This window comes from Pleurodeles waltl, chromosome 11 (assembly GCF_031143425.1).
Source record: "Pleurodeles waltl isolate 20211129_DDA chromosome 11, aPleWal1.hap1.20221129, whole genome shotgun sequence".
NCBI classification, from domain to species: domain Eukaryota; kingdom Metazoa; phylum Chordata; class Amphibia; order Caudata; family Salamandridae; genus Pleurodeles; species Pleurodeles waltl.
The window spans coordinates 1017853317-1017871192 of record NC_090450.1 but is presented as its reverse complement, the minus strand read 5'-3'; positions in this window follow the sequence as shown (position 1 = coordinate 1017871192).

Sequence of the window (17876 nt, the reverse complement as noted above, 5' to 3'; positions counted from 1 at the left end):
AACTCCTCATTGGATACCATTGGGCCCTATGGGTTACAGTGGCCAATGGTGATGTACGCTGGCGGTGACGATACGCACTGCAGCAGATGTGACCGCCATTTTCTAACTGTTCACGCACTTGCTAACTGACCTTCAACAGGAGAGGACCTACACTGCACGTGCTGCTGTGACCTGTGTCTGGAACCAACCATGGTTCGTGTCGCTGGGGAAAGGGCCCCTGCCTTCACCGCTGCGGAGTTAGAGAGACTGGTGGATGGGGTCCTACCCTAGTACCGAATGCTGTATGGGCCTCCAGACCAACAGGTGAGTACACTGTGAGCACGATGCATGGGGCATGAATGCATGGAGTGCTGTGTGTGAGGGTCTCGTGTGGGGGGGGGTGGTGGAAGGGCCCTGGGCAGCGTGATGCATGTATGGTGGGCAATGTCTGTGCGTAAGGGGATGTGAGTGCTATGGTGGGCCATGAGTGTAAGAGGTGGGACGGTCTGACTGACACCTTTTCCTATGTGTATTTATCTGCAGGTCAGCACCCATCAAAAAAAGGGCATATGACGTGCCATCGCCAAGGAAGTGCGGACCCTGGGGCTCTACAGCAGGTGGAGCACCCACTGGCGGAAATGGTGGGAGGACCTGAGATGCTGGGCACGGAAGTCGGTGGAGGCCCTGCTGGGGATGGCCTCCCAATGAGCAAGGGGTGTCCGTCGAACCCTGACCCCACCCGATGGCCTGGATCGGCGCTTGGGAGCATCACAGCAGCCACAAGGGGGTGAGTACAGCACCCCAATATACTACTTGCACGTGGTAGGGTGGCAACCCGGGTGGGGGATGTGGGCCTGTGGGTGCCCACAGGCCAGGCCGGACATTGCAGGGTAGGTCCCATGTTGGGCAGGGTCTGATGTACACCTCCTCCAACCAAGCTAGTAGGCATCCACCACTGGGCAGGGGTCTGTGGGCCTCAGCTATGCTGGAATTGGCATTAGGTATCCCTGTCCATAGGCAGGTGACTAGCATTGTGACTGTTAGTGCATTGCCTACTGTGTAGGGCTGTTCCCAGTGTGTGCCGTCACTGACCAAGGGTATCCTTTGTCTCTACCCCCCTTTTTGTTTTGTCACCCTGTCCTTATGTACATTAGCATCATCTGGCGGAGGAGCAGAGGCACAGGCGACAGGCAGAGCTGCATCCCACAGGGCCCAGGAGGCCGAATCCACTGACGGTGAGGGCACCAGTGGGACTGAGGGCGAGGGGAGCAACACGGCAGAGACTGGAGGGGACAGTTCTGACAGTGATACCTCCTCCGATGGAAGCTCCCTGGTGGTGGCGAACACCTCTGTGCCCACCCCAACTACAGGTACAGCTGCCACCCCCATACCAGCACCGCCCTCCCAGCAGCCCCTCAGCGTGTTTCCTGTGCCTGCTCAACCAGGAGGGAGGGCATCTCCTTCGCCCCAGGCACCTCAGGCCCTGCCCCAGTGAGCCCTGCTGCCCTGAGTGAGGAGGCTATTGACCTCCTGCGATCCATCTCTGTTGGGCAGTCAACCATTGTGAATGCCATCCAGGGGCTGGCAGCCCATTTGCAACAAACAACTTCATTACTGGAGAGCATTCAATCTGGAATGGCAGCCCAACACAGATCAATCCAGGCTCTGGCCTCCTCTCTGATGGCAGCCATTGTCCCTGTTTCTAGCCTCCCCCCTCCAACTTCCTCTGTCCAATACCATTCCCCTCAACCCCAACCTATCCCAAACACACAGGCAGACCAGCATGCACCCAGGACAACACACATGAGTAATTCAGGCAAACACAAGCACCACACATCATCCCACAAGCACTCACACAAACACCATACAGAATCAGACATTTCAACATCCACTGCCTCTACTGTGTCCCCCTTCTCCTCCCCGTCCACCTCCCTCCCAGTTGTGTCTACACTCACACCTTCATGCACTACATCCTCATCCACTACCATCATCACACCTATCACTACACGTCCCTCACTGGCAGTCACCACCCCACATCCATGCACATGTCCCCTGTGTCCTCTCCCACTGTGTCTGTGCCCCCTCCTCCCAAAGTACACAGACGCAAGCACTGTGACACCCAACAGCCCTCCACCTCACATCAGCATCCAGTCCATGCCCCTGCACCCAAACACAGCGGACAGACACCTCCTACAACCACTTCCTCTTCCTCCAACCTCCAACCCTCACCCTCTTCCCAACCCAATGTCCCTAAGAAACTTTTCCTCTCCACCCTTGACCTCTTCCCCACCACTCCTCCCACCCCCGTTCTTCTCGTCAGGCCAGGGTGGTCAGAACCCAGGTGAGCACCTCAGCCACCCAGTCCACGGCCACAGTAGTGTCAACAGCTACTGCAGGTGGGAGAGGATCCCGGGCACCAGGCAGCAACACCGACAGGGTGCCTGCACCAGGTGCATCAAAGAAGGGCAAGGAGGCACCACGAGCTGCGACAGGAAAGGGAAAGGGGCAATCCCTGGCTGCTGACAGGAAGGGCAAGGGGCCTGCACCAGCAGGCAGGAAGGGCAGGAGGCCTGGTGCTGGGACTCATTCTGAGCCCCCACCACCAACCATGGTGGTTCCCCCGTGCGAGGCTGCAGGTGAAGGGCTGGAGCCTCCCCCCACCACTGCCAGCACTGCCACCAGCACCACTGCCAGCAGCAGGACCCCCAGTGGGCAACCGTCGGAGGATGCAGAGGATGGGCTGGAGCATCCCCCCACCACTGCCATCACTGCCACAAGCACCGCCACTACTACCACTGAGCAGCTGTCACCGCCGGCGGACAGTGTGTAGTCCTGCCTCCATGGGCTGTTGTGTGACCTTGCACTCACCAAGATCTGCATCACAGGGCACAATGCCTCCTCCAGAACCAGTGGAAGAAGCCATCCACTCACTGCATCCTTCCCAGGATGAAGCACACTGGGTACAAGCCCCCCTCCAAAACCAGTGGAAGAAGCCATCTACTGACCCCATCCTTCCCAGGATGAAGCACACTGGGCACAAGGACCCCTCCAGAACTCACCGCATCCTCCCCAGGATGAAGCACCCTGGGCACAATGCCCCCTCCAGAACCAGTGGAGAAGCCATCCACTCACCGCATCCTTCCCAGGATAAAGCACACTGGGCACAAGGCCCCCACCAGAAGCAGTGGAGAAGCCATCCACTAGAGAGACTCTGGCCTTGCACTCCCCAGGATCAAGCAATGGGCACACCACCCACTTGAGAGACTGTGGCTTTGCACTCCCCAGGACCAAGCATTGGGCACACCACCCACTTGAGAGACTGTGGCCTTGCACTCCACAGGACCAAGCACAGGGCATGTAGCCCCCTCCAGGACCAGTGATGTTGTACCATCTTCTGGCTGAGGTGCCCCCCCATTCCCTGTCCCCCTGCAGTGCCTGTGTATTTTCAACCTGATGCCCTTGCAGTGTTCTCTCTGTGTTGTTGCAGGAGTGAGGTGGGGCCTTGGCTATGTGATGTGTCCCTGTGGCCCACGGACATTGAGGACTGGGCAGTGTCCCTCCATTTGTAAATATGTATATACGTTTGTATTTTGATACACATATTCATGTTATTTTATCGTATTACACTCACTTTCTTCCAATCATTTTGTCCTTGCATTATTCCTAAGGGGTACGGGGTGGATATGTAATGTTTGTGCATCTGGTTGTGTGTATGGTGTTGGGGGTGGGTGTGTTGCGTGTTGCATGTGTGTGTCACTCTCTTTTTCCTCCCAACTCCCTTGTGTGCTAGGCGGCAGTACTCACCGTGGTCGTCTTAGCCGGCATTGCTGCTCATAATGCAGGAAAAGGTAGACGAGCATGGGAAATATGTGCAGCTCCGGCTCCATGGCGTCATGGTTGTTCCCTGAGTCTCCACAGGTGAGTCCTTTTACTACTGTGTTCTGTTTCCGCCGTGCTTTTGATGTCGTTGGTACTGCTCCGGAAAAGGTGGCGGATAGGCCTGTTGTAAGAGTGTGGGCGGTCCATTGTCTTCTGTCATGGTGCTTGTTGATAACGCCGTGGTCTGAGTGATTTCTGCTGTGGTCATAATTCCATTTTTGTTACCGCCGACCTGTTGGCGGTATTACCGCCGCTTTATCACTGACCGCCAGGGTTGTAATGAGGGACAAAGGGGGTCATTTCGACAAGACCGCCGTGCTGAAGACCGCTCGGCGTATTATGACTGTTGGCAGCCCTCCGTCCTTTTCCGGACGGAGAGCCGCCAGCAGCCATACTGGCGGGCGGCGGGGAAGTGGAGGTTGCTCCACCTCCACCGCCACGTCAACAGAACACCGCCCACCAAATCACGTTCTGTGATTCGGTGTGGCGGTGTTCTGTTGACGGTGTGGTGGCGGCGGAGCAGCCCCCATGGATCCCGTCCCCTCCCGGAAGATCAACAGACAAGGTAAGTTGATCGTCCGTTAGGAGAGGGGGTTGGGGGGTGTTGTATGATGTGTGGGTGCATGGGGGTGTGCATGTGAGTATGTAGAGGGGGTGTGTGAGTGCGTGTATGCATGCAGGGGTGTAGTGTGCATGGAAATGTGTGCATGTCTGTCTGTATGTATGTCTGTATGGATGTGTGCGTGTATGTCTGAATGAGGGTGTGCGTGTATGACTGTGTGTGTGTCTGTTGGCATGTTTGTTCATGTGTGTGCGGGAATGTGTGTTGGTGGTGCCTGCATGCGTGTCGGGTGTGAGTCTGTGTTGTGATGTCGGGGTAGGGGTGGGGAGAGGGGTCCTGCCACCTTTGGGGGATGGCAGGGGGGTGGGGGGTGTCGGGGACAGACTCGGGGGAGGGGGTGGGGGTGTCAGGGACGGACTCAGGGATGGGATGGGGGTGTCGGGGATGGACTCGGGGGAGGGGGTTTCGGGGACGGACTTGGGGGAGGGGGTGGGGTTGGCAGAGACCCCTATCAGTGCCAGGGAAGGAATTCCCTGGCACTGATAGTGCTTACTGCCATGGATTTCATAGCGGTTACAAACCCCATGAAATCTATGGCGGTAAGCCGGGTCATGATACCGCCGGCGGTCTTGTGACGGCCGCCGGGCTGGAGACCCAAGTCTCCAGCCCAGCGGTCGTCTCCGCCATGGCGGTCTGATCGGAGAAGTGGCGGATGACCATGGCGGTAACCGCCATGGTCATAATTCCAATTTTTTTACTGCCAGCCTGTTGGCGGTAAAACCACCACTTCTCCGTCAACCGCCAGGATTGTAATGACCCCCAAAGTGTCTTAAATCTTTTAAAAGCAAACAAAGTCTCTTTCAAGCACAAAGTACCTGAAAACTCTCTGCAAAGAACCGCAGAGGAGGAGATGCATGGAAACAAAGGGGTGTGTGTCAATTTCTTGGGCCGCACACGGCGATGCGTCATTTAGTTTTCTCGCAGGGATGGCTGTGCGTCGATTTCCAGCACTCGGTCGTGGGGTTTTCAGATGCCCCGGGGACGATGCGTGGATTTCCTGCGCTGGCAGGACGAAGTCACAGGAGCTGCGTCGATCCGGTTGGTGTTGCATCGAATTTTCTACCGCACGGCAGACGCTGCGTCTATTTCTCTCTGGAAGTCGGGCTGTGTCGTTCCTGCTCGGCTGTGCGTCGATCCAGTGGCCCGTGAGTCGAATTTCTGGTCGCTACGCTAGCGCTGCATCGATCTTCTCGTTGCGAGGTCGGGCTGCATCGTCCGGTTCAGCGTGCAGTGAAATCTTGACCGCTGTGCAGGCTGTGCGGCATTTCTGGCAGGCTGTGCATCAAATTTCGCCGCACAAGTAGTCCTTCTTGTAGAGATGAAGTCTTTTTGGTCCTGAGACTTCAGGGAACAGGAGGCAAGCTCTATCCAAGCCCTTGGAGAGCCCTTCTTCACCTCAGCCAGAGTGCAGCAAGGCAGCAGGGCAACAGCAAGGCAGCAGTCCTTCACAGAAAGCAGTCAGGTGAGTCCTTTGGGCAGCCAGGCAGTTCTTCTTGGCAGGATGAAGGTTCTGGTTCCAGTTTCTTCCCCAGGAAGTGTCTGTGAGGTAGAGTGTCTACCCCAAGAAGTGTCTGAGTTGGTAGGGGCAGAGGCCCTGTTTATATACCCAAATGTGCCTTTCAAATGGGGGAGACTTCAAAGAGTGGCTTAGAAGTGCACCAGGTCCCCTTTCAGTTCAATCCTGTCTGCCTGGCTCCCAGTAGGGGGTGTGGCAGTCCTTTGTGTGAAGGCAGGCCCTCCACCCTCCCAGCCCAGGAAGACCCATTCAAAATTCAGATGTGCGTAAGTGAGGCTGAGTATCCTGTGTTTGGTGTGTGTCTGAGTGAATGCACAAGGAGCTGTCAAGTAAACCCAGCCAGACGTGGATTGTGAGGCACAGAAAGATATAAGTGCAGAGAAATGCTCACTTTCTAAAAGTGGCATTTCTAAAATAGTAATATTAAATCCAACTTCACCAGTCAGAAGGATTTTATATCACCATTTTGGCCATTCTAAATATGACCTTCCTACTCCTTTCAGATCAGCAGCTACCACTCAACAATGTATGAGGGCATTCCCAACGTTAGCCTATGAAGGGAGCAGGCCTCACATCAGTGTAAAAATTAATTTAGGAGTTTTACACTACCAGGGCATGTAAACTACATAGGTACACGTCCCGCCTTGTGCCTACACAGCACCCTGCCCTAGGGGTTACCTAGGGCATACCTTAGGGGTGTCTTATATGTAGAAAAAGGGAGGTTTTAGGCTTGGCAAGTATTTTTAAATGCCAAGTCGAATTGCAGTGAAACTGCACACACAAGCCTTGCAATGGCAGGCCTGAGAAAAGGTTAAGGGGGTACTTAAGTGGGTGGCACAATCAGTGCTGCAGGACCACTAGTAGCATTTAATATTCAGGCCCTGGGCACATATAGTGCACTCTACTAGGGACTTATAAGTAAATTAAATAGTCCAATTGGGTATGATCCAATGTTACCATGTTTAGAGGGAGAGAGCATATGCACTTTAGCACTGATTAGCAGTGGGAAAGTGCGCAGAGTCGTAAAGCCAGCAAAATGAGGTCAGAAAAAGAGAAGGAGGAAGGCAAAAAGTCTGTTGATGACCCTGCAGAAAGGCAATTTCCAAAACCATCCCTTTTTTTTATTTTTTTGGCATTAGCAACTTACTGTAGCAAAAATTGACTTCAACCACCTTCTCCATGGGGTGTAGGCATGTAATTCTACACTTTTATATTGTTTTACACTTGGATTTTGTGTATGGCAAAAAGTATTAAAGTCACTCAAAGTATAAGAGTAAATTGCCCTTGTAAATTTTGCATGTGTAAATTAGCCTGAACTGCAAGATCCTTGTACTGGATCCTATTTAGTTTTAACAGTATCAGAGTTTTGCTTAGTCTTTTGGCTTGCAGGCCTGTGCCCCATCACCTAGTGACTTTTAACCTACCTAGCTTGCTCTGTCTTAGCCTATATATTTAATTATTTCTTTCAACATAGCTGTTATGTTTATAGTTAGTGAAATGTTTTGATTTTACGTTATCAGTGCCACTCTGTAAAGGCGTCACTATCAGCGTCAAAGTCAAGTGAGATATGTAGGTATTCACATCATGTCCCTTTCCCACCCACATGTGACAAGAACATAATGTACTTTTGGAGGGAATTGTTTATATAATTGGTGCCCCAAGCATGCCTTCTTATATATTGTTTGGTAACATACCTGTGTCAGGGGTCCTACGAGATCTGTATAAATACATCTCACACAAACAAGATAATCAGAGAGATTCCTACCAGATGCCATTGACGCTATCTATGCTACAGGTCGCCTTGATGCAGATCCAGCCTTCCTGTCCCAACGGAGTCTGATCTAGAGACCTCATTCCAAGGTAACAAGGGATGGGGGGCTCTTCTCATGGACATGGTACTGGCAGATTAGGTTTATCACACCAAGCTCTCTTTAGGTTAGAGATTAGAATTTCCATGCTAGGGTTCTAGGGACATTTTACGTTCCATGTTATTGCAATATGGTGGGGGTCTTTGTATTCACGACTCTCATCTTTACAATTCCGCTTCTTGCACTGTTCATTATCCTAATCATTGCAGCTTGTGTATTTTACAGTAGATTGCAGTCTTGTTAATAAAACATATTAAAAACTTAACTGCATCTTCTTCATTGCATGTGTGTGACTTAGACTTATTGCTCATGTGAGAAAAGGGTAATCTCCGTTTGACCACGACTCGCTTGAGATGTTGCACTCTCAAGTACATGCGTAAAGGCTGCCAGAAATCACCTTTTACTGTTTGCATTTTTGGTGAGGTACTGCTAGTGAGCCAGGAGGGTTGGGCCTTGTTGTAGGATTGGCCTGGTCGTCTACAAACAAAAGTGCTGTCATCCCTAAACCAGCAGTCTCGCCTAGGAGCGAAAGTACAACTACGACATGTGGCCACCAACGATGGTGTTTTGGCATCTCTGTCTCACACACAACAGGTACCTTAAGAACCATTATACAGAGACGTCTCTCAAACTCTCAAGCTCTTAAAAGGACTTTTCTCCCCATTTGGTTTTCGATCTCTTTACCCATTTCTCAGTATGGCTAATGTCATAGACATTCCTGAGTATGTCAGACGTGCATTAACACTACATCTAATAAGGCATGGCTTAATAGAAGAGGGTGGGGATGTCACATTCATTGTAGAAGCCAATAAAGCATACCAAACAGAAACATTCTATTCCTGTGTCACCTTTTCTTAGGAAGACTCTAAAACATACACATTCCACACAATGGATAGAGTGGGCCAGTCAGAGCGACATTCTGACTACGTGAAACAGAAGAAAGACTCCCCACAGTCTTCAGTCAAGAAAGAAGACAAGTCCCCACAACAAAAGCCACAATTTAAAAAGAAAAAGGTGGCAGCAATTTCAATTAAAAATGCCAGCAAACTTGAGTACATTGCTGAAGAACAAGACGTGGGCAGTGACACTGCTGGAGAGTGTGCCAGAGTCTGAAAGATCATCTGGATTCAACTAGCAACTTTATTGCAGTTGAGACTGCAGATGGGTGCGTTCTCCCACCGACAGGGTTTAGGATATAAATATTCAAATTGAGAGAGACATAGAGTGCACCATTATAGTAATATTCTGGGATGAACTTAGTTGTGATATCCTTTTGGCCGAAAGACACTGGCCTCCTGAACACGTCTGTAAGCTCCCACATAGGGAAGATGTCATTTTGCCTTCTTTCACTGATCTTGTTCCAGAGGCAGTAAAATCAATTGGAATTTGGAGCAGACACCCGTGCTATACCGCAACCACGTAGGGTGAGATAGAGATTCCCCCTACCATGTAATACCGGTTAGGTCTACAACCCAACCTCAGCCCCAATATCCTGTTAAACACAAAACTAAAGCTCTGGTGAGGGAGATCCTCTCTAGGCTTGAATACCATGGAGTAATGAATATCGTGGTATTCCCCGTTGCAAAACTCAACCATTCATATACAATAGTCCTCGACTACAGACTCTCAAACAGCCACACACGCACGTATGCAATAAAAAATTCACACAGCACCACACTAATTAACAACATAGTGCGTAAAAAAATACAAAACAACCTTGGATATTTCCAATGTTTTTTTCGGTCAGAACGTAACACAGGAAAGTCGGAACCTGAGTGCATGCTCATTTGGTTCACAAAAACGCTTCTGTTGTTTGCCCCAAGGCTATAAGTACCGCTCAGGGTTGTTCTCAGCACATGTAACATCAATATTACATGATATTGATCCTGAGGCGTTGTCCTATGTGGATGACATCTATCACGCAGATGATGACCACAACAATCATCTTGCCAGGGTTGATCGGATCATTCTAGAGTTCACAACCCTTGGCTGCAATTTGATTTTAGAAAAACTAAAATAGCCTTTCTCAGTGTATTGTTCCTGAAATATGAGCTATCAAACGAGGTTGACCACACGCGCATTCTTAGATAATTGCAGCAAGACATTCTAGAAGCAAAACACTTACACACCTGTGATAACAAAACAAATTTGCCCATAATAATAATTGCTAGTGCCATTGGGTTCAGTTGTGTCACCTTTAACAAAGTCTACATGGTGCCCATAGCATATAAATCACATTTATACTCCAATGCAGAACAATACTTTTCACCCACGGAAAACATTCTAACTGCTGTACAGATGGCTGTTATCAAGGAGAGGCCACTTGCCCAGGGGAAATGCATTTTTATTGTTACCCTGGTGTCAGCCTTAGAGGCTGTCACTGAAGCAAGCTTTCCTAACATTAAACATTACATCCATGTTGGATTCAATGGACAACCTCCCTGACTGCCACTTGTGTTGATTAAATCTTTGATCTCAAACTTCAAACACAAACATTTCTCCAATACCAACAGGAGTACCCGCACCTCTAGAAATCTAGTCACTTGACAGATACCATACTGACATTTACAATTATGGTTCAGCAGAACCAGCCGTAGGAACTAAACATCAATCCTCAGCCGCTTGCACGGCTATGAGCGGAGTGATGAAGGATGATGCATTCCACCCTCACAATACCTACACGCAGACCCTAGGGGACTGCACAGCACAATTGGCTGAACTCAAAGCCCTCATCCTGGCATTAGTACAACCAGATCCAAGACACATTACGTTGATTGTGAGTGATTCGTACTACTGTGTCCAGTCCTACAATCATTATCTCAATCATTGGCAGTTGAACAGGCTCAGAGGTGGCTGACCTTAAGGATAAGCTACCTAAGACTCATGTAGTCCATACATTGGGTCACCAACGTGTAGGAGTGCATGTTAGTGAAAACACCTCGGCTGATGAAGCGCCCAAATCCGCAGTAGCTACAGCTTCTGTTGCAGCAGTGACTCGTTTGCAGACAATATTGAATAATTAAATTCTGGCTGCAGTGAAAGCTTCATCTGAAGGCAAGCCTTTCCCAAAAACATACCCTACAAAGTATTCTTACCACATAAGTGCACAAAATGTTGCCTTTGAGACAATTCCTGGGGTTGGTGATCGAGTGATCCCCAACCAGGACCAGAGAGTAGATCTCATCAAAGCAGCACATGAGGGTGTTGCATCCACTCATGCTGGTGTTGCAGCCACAATAACACTTTTACAGAAACGCTTCTGGTGGCCAGGTCTATACAAATAGACCAAGCAATATGTTCTTTTCCGTTACATTTGCCAGCAGATAAAGGGTTCAAATATCTAATGCCCACCGCAGACATCACTCTTAGTGTCCAACAAGGCACTTCAATGTGTGTACCTGGACCATTGTGGTCCCATTACAACCTGATGATGCATACAAATACTTCTTAGTCGCAATGGATTTTTGTTCTAGATTCCTGTGGGAATGGCCACAGTAATCAGATGCTGCTTGATCTGTTATAAAAGACTTGCTGATCTTTATCAGTACATATGCTGTTGCAGCATTCCATTCGGACCAAGGCCCTGCCTTTGCCTCTAAGTCACTCAGGGACACCATGAGGTGGTGGGTGTTGAACTCCATTACGCCTCACCCTACCACCCTGAGGTTAATTTGGTTGTGGGGAGGGGGAATCAAGATCTAAAGCAGCCCTTAACAGCTAGAATATTAGGTTCATGATGCAGTTGGCTTAATCACCTATATGGGGTTCAGAGAGCACTAAATAATCTGACAAGACTGTCCTTGGGTGGTCACAGTCATTATGTGGTCCTCTTTGGGATACCTATATATGTCCCTGATCTAGATGGCCCTGGTTTGGTGGCAGCAGACACACCTTTTAACATAAATCAATGTTTCACTGTTTTACAGGAGCTTTAGCGATTTTGTGATGCTACGTCATCCACCAGCGCTGCCACCTTAAGAATAAGGGACTTGCCAACAACTTTTACTGTCTGGATTCCTAAATTTGGGGATCAGGTTTGTGAGCCGTTTTCTGTGAATAAGGAACTCGTCCAATCCTACAGAGCACCAGTCCCAGTCCTGGCAATACAAGGCATCTGAACTATCATCTTACCACCGCTGTCAGGCTCCAAAGCACAGCAGACCCAGAGGTCCCTTATGTAGTTCCCGGTCCCCTCTCACTACCCAACAGGACATATCTCTCCAAAGAAGGAACAACAGCTCTTCTGACTACACCAGTATGTACAACAATCCAATAAATGCCTCCTCGTGCATGGGGAGGGTGGAAAATGAGCTTTTGCTGATTCCTGTTACCACTTCATTGACAACAACTGTCCAAGATGTGTTTGTCTTCTTCTCCAACTCAATGCAAACAGACAACATCATCTACTATGAACCTCCATGTGAAATGGATCCATCCACCAGCGTTGCACCGGCTCCTGTGTTTGCACAGACTGCTTCAGGCTACTTCATCGACCTTGATGACTTTTCTTCAACTTCATCTACACCTACAACTGAAACTGTTTCAAATACATGTAAGCTGTACATATGGCTTATAAATAACTATTTGGTTTATACATGGAGTTACCTGTGGATATTTCTGAAATTGCTTGCCCTTCTGGTATGGATTGGTTTCATGACCATTTTCTTTCTCTTGATAAATAGTCATTATCTTTCTGAACGCTCTTCTGTCGAGCCAGTGGACGAAGTTCTAACTCTATATCTTTCCTCACATAAGGTCCCAAGAGACTTGTCCCTTGTGAACATTTCAAAATTTAAATGACTGATGTAGTCACACCTTGTGTTGTTTCTCATGACTGGGATGTTCAAACAGCTGATTAATTGCTTCCTGAGCTGCAAGACTACACTGTACTTGAAAGTGGTGATGTTTATATGAACACAGCAAATTATGGGGAACTGTTCTGTTATAATAATTGGGGACATTACTACCTGCACCGAGCAACAAGATACAGGTCAGTATTTAATTACACACAGTGGGAACACTCTTCAACTTCACCTGTGGAAAGCCCAAAGCATTATTTAAATAAATTGGCATACTTTTCTGGGCATGATATTACAAATGCAGAGTCATACTACTTTAAGTTGCCACCTTCTAAAATTAGGAAGATTTTGCTAACAAACCCTAAATTGATCTATTTAGATTCCTTTGTTTCCCGACTTTCAGTTGAAGGATACAAATTCTGGAAGAACACTATTGATCTAAAAAGTGTATGGGAAACACAGGACTGGTAAATTCGGGGTAGTGAGGCTTTGATTAGAGCATGCCTTATTCTTGTTCAAATGATATTTTTAAATGACACAGTTCACCAGACATCCTACCTAGGGTTAGCAAAAATGAAAGAAATGAATGCACCCAGTATCCCGACACTGGACAAATTTAACAATTAGCGAATGCTTCCTAAATGTCACGAGGAAGAATTAGATACAAAGGTTTAGAATGGTACCTATAATTTGTCACATTTCAGTCCCGGCGGATGGTTATTGTGCCCAAAGGACACAAATGGGTGTCAGGCGCATTTTGTTAATTCCGCAGGTAGTTTCAAGATTAGCCGGCCGGACCCTTGCTTTGTCTCAGGTCAACACTCGGGTATTGTTACCGCCTACAGTGTGGGTAAACTGTGCCAACAACAGTTACAGACGAACACCTTAGCAGCAGTTGAGATGCATCTTCATCTCCTTTCAGAGGAAATTGACTTGCAGGATTTCTTGCTAAGTCCCAGAAAGCCCTGCTCTAAGTGGTTCTTGTGAGCCATATACAATGAGATCTGAAAGCTTTCGCAACTAGAAGCGGCTGCACGTTTGAGGCAGATAGATAAGGAAAATTTGGAAATGGCTTTCACAGTTGTAGACAATGGCTTGAATACTCTGTCCAACAGAATATGCACCCTTAATAACATAGGGGGTCATTACAACTCTGGCGGACGGTGTTAAGCTGCGGTAAGACCGCAAACAGGCCGGCGGAAAAAAAAAGGGAATTATGACTGTGGTGGAAACCGGCAATAAAGACAGACACTTTAACACTCCGACTGCCACGGCGGTAGAGACAAGCAGCGCGGCAGTCACCGCCAACAGACAGGCAGGAGATAAAGTACCGCCCACAATATCACAATCTACCAATCCGCCACCTTTTCCGGGGCGGATTCACCGTGGATAAAAACACGGCGGAAACAGCCATTTCAATGGGAAAACGCTCACCTCTACACACTCCACGAGGAACGAGGGCACCATGGAGCCGGAACTCCAATTACTCCCTGCGATAGTCTTCCTGCTCCTGTACGATCATCAGCAACGCCGGCGCCGAAGACAACGTTAAGTACTGCACCTACGACATAGGGGAGGGGGGAGGCAAAAGTCAGGGACACACACACGCAACACCCCCACCCCTACCCCGACCCTCACCCACTACAACACACACACCAATGCATATCCGTAAGAATGCAAAGACAAAAGGAAATGAGTGCAACCATTGTAATGTAGCAAAATACAGTAAGCTAATATATACAGATATATATATATACATTCAACAAAATATACATCACGATTAGTAGTGCAGGTATGCACCATTCAATGTCCGTGGACCACTGGGCCCAAAATGCATGAGCGAGGCCCACACACGATACCTGAGCAAAACGGAGAGAACACTGCAGGGGCATCAGTTCGAAATACACCTGGCACCTCAGGGGGAATGGATGGGGGGGCACCTCAGCCGGATGACAGCACCACGCCAGATCCACGAGGAGGCTCCATGCCCATTGATGTATCCTGGGGAGTGCAAAGCCACAGTCTCTCAGGTCTCTGCAGTGGGTGGGTTGCCCACTGTACCATCCTGGGGAGTGCAAAGCCACAGTCTCTCAAGTGGATGACAGTCTCCACTGGTTCTGGAGGGGGACTGGTGCCCAGAGTGCTTCATCCTGTTAAGGACTGAGGTAGTGGATGCTGTTCTCCACTGGTTCTGGAGGGGGACTGGTGCCCAGAGTGCTTCATCCTGTTAAGGACTGAGGTAGTGGATGCTGTTCTCCACTGGTTCTGGAGGGGGATTGGTGCCCAGAGTGCATCACTCTCCCCGTGACGGTCCCAGTTCTGTCACTGCCCCTGCCGCACATGGTCTAGCGGTGCTTGCCATGGCGGTCTTTGCCCTGTTCAGCGTTGCTTGCCCTGTTCAGTGGTGTTTGCCATGGCGGTCTTTGCCCTGTTCAGCGGTGCTGGACTTTGCAGTTTCTGACCTGTTCAGCGGTGCTTGCCATGGCGGTCTTAGCCCTGTTCAGCGGTGCTTGCCCAGTTCAGCAGTGCTTGCCATGGCGGTCTTTGCCCAGTTCAGCGGTGCTTGCCCTGTTCAGCTGTGCTTGCCATGGCGGTCTTTGCCCTGTTCAGCGGTGCAGGACTTTGCAGTTTCTGACTTGTTCAGCGGTTCTTGCCATGGCGGTCTTTGCCCTGTTCAGCGGTGCTGGACTTTGCAGTTTCTGACCTGTTCAGCGGTGCTTGCCATGGCGGTCTTTGCCCTGTTCAGCAGTGCTTGCCCTGTACAGCGGTGCTTGACTTTGCTGTCTCTGACCTGTGCAGCGGTGTTTGCCATGGCGGTCCCTCATTGCCCAGTGGGGCTGTGGCTGCCGGGGCCCTCCTGGGCACTGACTCTGGCGGTGGTCTCCTGACCAGTGACGATGGGACTGCCCTCCTGGGCACTGACTCTGGGGGTGGTCTCCTGACCACTGACGATGGGACTGCCCTCCTGGGCACTGACTCTGGCGGTGGCCTCCTGGCCACTGACGATCGGGCTAGCGGTGGCCTCCTGGGCAGCGGGGATGATGGTGGCCTTCTTCGCCGTGCTGCTCTTCCCAGACTTTGGCGCTTTCTTCAGCCCCTTCCCCAACTTGGGAGGAGTCACAGCTGACTCGACACTCCCCCCGGGACCCTTGTGAGCGGCTTTGCCGGCTGGTGTCTTCCCCCTATCCCGTTGGGCACTGTCCAACTTCTGGTGCTTCACAGGGGGGGACTGGCTGTGCTTTGGCTCCGTGTCACACTGGCTGCCCTGGTGCCTGGTGCACTCTACATACCTCTAACAGGCACCACTGGTACCGGAGATTTTTTGGCTGAGGTGCTAGTACGGGACCTATGAATTGGAGGGGGGGGGGAAAGAGGTCAACTTTGCTCAGGAAAAGTTTCTTAGGAACACTGGTACAGGTAGCTGGAGGGGGTCTGGGAGTGGAGGAAGAGGAGGTGGTTGTAGGAGGTGTAACTTTTGATGATTTGGGTGCAGGTGCATGTTCTGGAGGCTGTCGTGAGGTGGATGGATGTTGGGTGTGTGTGTGCCCGCATTTGTGTACTTTGGGAGGGGGTGTCACAGACACACTGGGAGAGGAAACAGGGGACGTGTAAATGGTAGTGGGGGTGGTGAGTGCAGGTGAGCGGGGTGTGGTGGTGGGTGTGCTGGTGCGGGTCCTAGTGGCTGTAGTGGTAGTGCATGCAGGTGAGAGTGTAGATGACACTGGGAGGGAGAAGGGAGACGACGAGGAGGGGGACACAGTGGAGGCAGTGGATGTTGCTGTGTCTGTATGTGTGTGATGCTTGTGTGAGTGACTGTGGGATATGTGGTGCCTATGTTTGCCTGAGTTTCCCTTGTGTGTTGACATGTGTGCAGGCTGGTCTGATGGTGTGCTTGGGATAGGCAGAGGTACAGGGGATTGGGTCTGGGTGGAGGATGTCAGAGGGGGGAGGCTAGAGACAGGGACAATGGCTGCCATCAGTGCTGAGGCCAGAGATTGCAGGGTTCGATGATGGGCAGCCTGACCAGAATGAATGCCCTCCAGGAATGCATTAGTGTGTTGCAACTCCCTTTCTACACCCTGGATGGCATTCACAATGGTAGACTGCCCAACAGTGAGTGACTTGAGGAGGCCAATGGCCTCCTCACTGAGGGCAGCAGAGGTGACAGGGGCAGGGGCTGAGGTGCCTGGGGCGAAGGTGATGCCCACCCTCCTGGGTGAGCGGGCACGGGGCGAAGGCTGAGGGGCTGCTGGGAGGGCGGTGCTGGTAGGGGGGGTGGCGGCTGTACCTGTAGAAGTGGGGGGCACAGATTTTGCTGGCACCACAAGTGAGCTCCCATCGGAGGACGAGTCGTGTCGCTGGTTGCTGATCCGGTGACCGCCGTGAAGCTCCCCTCGCCCTCCGTCCCACTGGTGCTTCAGAGTCCGTGGTGTGGCCCTCCATGGCCATGTGGGATTCAGCTCCCTAGTGCTCCGGTGCCACTGTACCTCCGCCTGATGATGCACAAAAGAACAGGGAGAGCACAAATGGGGTGGGGGGGGGGCGACAGAAGAAAGACAGGTTGAGTGCATGACTTACCGCTACTGTTGGCGGACAATACAGACACAGCAGCCCCCTGCACTACGCCGCGCTGTTGGGCTCTACTGATGCAGTTCCTGGGATATGGCCTACATGGCTATGGTGGACATCAGCACACATAGATGACACAGGGGCATGTATTCCTGTACTTGGCACTCTACAGAGGTGGGGTGGAGTGCCACATGGTCTGCATTACGGAGGGGCCTAGCCTAAGGAACTCGCCCTGGCCTAGGGAAACCCACAGGCCTCCTCCTCCACCCAGACACCTTCACTGCGCGCAAAGTCCACAGAATGATGTTGAAATCACCCCCTTGTGTCTGCTGTGATGCCCTCAAGCGCCCATCCAACTCAGGGTAGGCCACCGCCAGGATCCTGAACATCAGGGGGGTCATGTGCGACGGGCACCCCTCCCACATTGGGAGGCCATCCCTGTAGGAGGCTGGCCTGGTTTGTAGTGGTACCAAAGGGTACTTACACTCTGCACCAGGTCCAGTTATCCCTTATTAGTGTAGAAGAGGTGTCTAGCAGCTTAGGCTGATAGAAAAGGTAGCTTAGCAGAGCAGCTTAGGCTGAACTAGGAGACATGCAAAGCTCCTACTATACCACTGGTGTCATATGCACAATATCATAAGAAA